Here is a 4,681-nt window from a genome sequence, read left to right as displayed (position 1 = left end):
GCTAACTAATCCTTGATTGCTTCAGACTTTAAGATGACTAAGGTTTAGTCATTCCAGAGTCTTATCAGGCTGTGTTCGTGAAATGCTGAGTCTTGCTTTGTAGTTGATTTCTACAGTATTATCTATGATCTTGTTAGAAAATTTCTACAGTAGAACTTCCTATTTTTCACAGATTTCATGGATTTCTAGGTTCGTAAAGGACTTATTAGATCATCCAGTCTGACCCCCTGCGGAGTCCGCAGAGTCTGATCCTCTTTTGTTGTGCACTTCAGACATCGCACCAACTGTTGACCTTTTCTGAAGCAGGGACTTTAGTTTGTTTGATCAGAGTAACAAAACAATTATGTCCACAAGAAAAATCACATTTTCTCTGTCAAAAATTTCATGCAAAACAAGTGTCTCCTCAGGACGAGGGCAAGTGACTCAGTGTCCTTTTCCCTTGTCATTCCAGCCTGCCCTCTGTTGGGCTCTTACAAGGAGCATACTGGCTGAGTGTGGGTTTCTTTCCAAGTAAGCACTCCATATACCCCATCCATCTCATCTTTTCTGCTTGTGTGTATGTATGTTTTCTGTTCAAGTGTCACCCCTCATGGAGAGTAGGGATAAGCCACTTCGAAAGAAAAGGGGGAAGCTGCTGTTCAGGGATAGCATCAGCTCTTATGGTGCAATTGTTACCTGTGCATGAGTGACTCCAACCTTCATTTAATTTCATCCCCTGGCCAAAATTTTGCTACAGACTCACACACATCACAGTTACAGTGTAACAGTGTCTGTGCAATCCAGTGTAGCCCTGGCAGCTTCCTCTTTTTCCTTTTGAAGCTGCTACAAACATATGATTGTCTATTCCCTTAGTAAACTATTGTGTTCTTTGTTCCTTGTTATTTTAGGATGTTTTTGTATCTAATGCTTACCTGTTTGTGGCACAGTCAACAAGAAGAGCAGATTGAAGTAAACTTCTCTCTCATTTAACTGTCTCTTTGTTTTTCCTCAGTTCTTATATCCAGACCTACCCACTTGCCCCTGAAGCCCCTGTCTTTTTTCTTGAATACAGGCAGTCCTCAGACTTACAACACAAGTGGTTTCTGAAAACTATGTCTTAATTTGAAACGTTGTAACTCGGAACTGATTTTCTCATAGGAAGCAATGTTATAAATGGGGGGGTGGTTCCTGAACCAAGGGCCAGTACCCTATTTTCACCAAAAATAACCCAGAATTTTGTACTCAATCAATTATAGAGGAGTGATATAGCTACATCAATGTGTTTCTATTGTAAATAGCAATCATGATTTGGTAGGACTTTTATGAGGTGACTTTGCTGGACTTTTTGAAGGGCTCTTGATTGGATTTTTTGAAGGGTTCTAGTCTTCTCAGGAGTCTTGGCTGAAGTTCGTCTGCTTGCTTAAAGAAAATGTCCAAGGAAGTTTGGACAGATGTTCTCCAGGGAGATGGGCAACACAGTGAACTTGTTCACTGGCATAGAGTCGTATCGAATCAAGCATTGTAAAGTCAAAACTGATGTCAGAAAATTGAAACAGAGTGTCAATTTATAAACATTGTAAGTGTGAAGTGTTATAACTTGAAATGTTGTATGTTGAGGAGATATCCTTGCAATCTCTTACACCTTAAACTCATAACCACCCAAAGATTATCACCAAACTTACATTTGTACAGTTGCGACTAATTCCCTTCAGCTAGTCTGAATGAATTTAGCATGGATAAATTATTATGGCTTCACAAGCTTTGTATTTTATTTAAGGTTGCATGATTTGATTAAAGCAGAACTAACATTCTTCAAAGATAAGTCACAGCTGTCTACAGTTCTTCACAGTCCACTGCAGAACTAAGATGTATTTTTCTCTTGATAAAGAACAGTACTGTCATTGGTCACACTGATGGAGGCTAACGCTGAAATATCAGACAGCCTGATGTCACTTTGTGTTGGAGTTGCTTCATGAAACAAATAGCTTGAAGATCTGACTGTGTGTCTAAAGGTAAATCAAATGGAAAAGACAGCTCTTAGTAAGCAACTTCGTTTTTGCAAACAACTACAATGAACAGGAAAGTACAGCAGAGTTTCAGCCACTGGGTGAATTAATACCATATTTTCTTTAAATATAAGATTACTATGAATAGAAGATGAACCCCCAATAAGAAGATTCTATCCCTGGACATATGATAAATTCGTATAATTTTCCAGGTATAGAATCTAATTATTGGATGTTTGCTTTGAATTTGTCCCCCTCTCACTGTTACAGCATGGAAAAATCAATCTGGGGGGTCTGGTGCCCCACCTTGCCTGCTGCCTCCCTCAGGTTCTTTCCCCTGCAACCACTTTCCCCCCACTTCGTGCTGTCAGGCCCTGCTCTCTCTGAGCACATGGGAGTAAGGGGCAAGTTGAAAACACTGACCTTGAAATAAACATGCCGGTGTTAATTTGCATATAGGCAAATTACTACACGTAGCCACAGACTAGTCCAGAATTGTTTATTTTTACCATTCCCCCCTTTTTTTTTAAAACTGCTTCAAGCTTTAGTTCAGGTACTCTATAACCACACTTTTAAGCACAACCCTTGTACATATATATTATCAATGCATAATATTCTTCCAAAACCAAAAGCCTCATGATTTACAATATAGCTAATTGGGCTGGGTCCCAAAAGAGACAATAACATTTCAAGTCATGGTGACCCAACAGCTCAACGCTGCTCAGTATCTGTGTCTAGATACAGAAGGGGCTGAAAAAAGGACCTTCCGTTCCCATCACACTGAAACCGTTTGGAATGTGGGATCTGAGGTATCAAACATTTTTAGGAACGGTGATTCAGCCCGTTTTGAAAAGGGGAGTAACTAAGGAGAGTGCGGCAAGGGAGTTCTTTTCCTCCTTCCGTGAAACTCCCTACCCCAACCAGCACAGTCACCCTTATGTGCAAGTCAAAGGACATTGCTTTTGCCTATGCCCCATTCAAATACCCTTCTCAGGCTCTCTAGGACAGCCAGAAATGATAGCAGCTTGGTCAGTTCATATATTCTATACTAGAGACATGACCCTTTTCAAAAGCCCCCCCAGTTAGCATATTATGATAAGGGGAAAGGCCCCCTGCATCATCTCTCCTTGTAATGCTGTCAGGTGAGGGAGAACCATCATTTTGCCCTTACAATATTCCTATATTTTATACTAGATAGATATGTTTACGGGCTTCTGTGCAATGGATGTTCACTCATATGTACAGCATGATTCAGTGAATTTAGACAAAGTGTGTTTGCAGTGACAGGACCTGATATCGAAGATGGTTTTTGACAAAATTGGACATGACTGAAACTGTTGAAATAAACAGCACTACAAATCACACTGGGAATGAATTGGAGCCAGAAGCTGTGTATGATTCTCTTGGGTTAGACTCAGTTTAACTTTACTAACAGTGTAATATCCCTTCTACCTTGACTTAAGGTTGCTTGCTAATCTTTGAAACACTAGTTAAGGAAACCCAGGAAAAGGTGTGGGAAAAACTGTTTTACTAGCATTCTTGCAGAAGGAAATCTGTGTCCGTTCAGAAGGCCATCATGAGGTCCATATACCACCTTACTCTTACTTTAGCCCTCCTTTGAGAAATTTAGTGGAGTAGTCTTACATGGGCCCTTTTAACAGGGCTGAACATTAAACCTGACTGCTCAAATATTCACCAGTGGCAAAGTTTTGTTTGGTAGCAAACTTTGTCTTGCTACTTTGTTGGTTAGTTGCATAAAATATTCAATCAGGGAGGAAATTTAATGTGTGTGTTAATTAGGTTGCTAGACAGCACAGTGCAAATGTTGAATATTTACTTCAAATTCTTCATGATTAAGCTACAGTCAAAAGATTATTTGACAAAAATACATGGATCACATTCAATAGGGAATAAATCTGATGAATTTCTGATCTTCTCACTGACAGTCTGTGAGCAGTAAATAAGGTGAAATTATTGAGCAAATTAGTCATTGCTGATTATTCACTCACTCTAGTTAAAACATCTTCCTTCTGTTTGTGGGTTTAAAAAGAACTTAGTAGAAAAATGCATGCAGCCAAGTGAGTTGGCCTGATTGTTCTCATATAATCTCTGCAATTTCAAGTTCCTCTTGAGAACAGTGATTCAGAAAGCCATATGTGTTTTCTGAGTTGGTGCTTGGAAAAATATGATAGTTTTCTGTGTGAATGTGACTTCTGGGGGCTTGTTTGTTTCTGTTCCTTATAAGGAATGTATTACTTGATATAGGAAGGAAATCAATGCAGTTGCCTGGACTTACAAATCATCTTGTGGGTTTATTTACAAGTAGCAAAATTGGGTAATTTGACAGTTCAGCTTGTTAAGATTTTCTTCCAACTCCCATTGTTTGGTTTCAGTAACACGAATGCCTTTTTTACTGTGTATTTGTTTTTTGAGAACCTACAGGGTTTCAGCCATGCAATCCCCGATTCCATTCTGAATCTTTCTACTAGATAAGTCATTAGATCTGGAGTTGCCCAGTGGTATGTATCCACGGAAAAGGAAAAGGTGGGAAAATACTGTCTTATTGGATCTGGTTTGCCATTCCTATAAAAATACTGAAAGGTGGAATATCTCTTCAGGGTTTTGTGTATTCCTGCCTTTACGCCAAACTTGACCCATGTATACATAACAATTATCAGCATCTCACTTACCTCTCT

Source organism: Crocodylus porosus, unplaced genomic scaffold (assembly GCF_001723895.1).
Source record: "Crocodylus porosus isolate Cpor-Errol unplaced genomic scaffold, CroPor_comp1, whole genome shotgun sequence".
In the NCBI taxonomy this organism is placed as follows: domain Eukaryota; kingdom Metazoa; phylum Chordata; order Crocodylia; family Crocodylidae; genus Crocodylus; species Crocodylus porosus.
Note: the sequence above shows the minus strand (reverse complement) of the source record.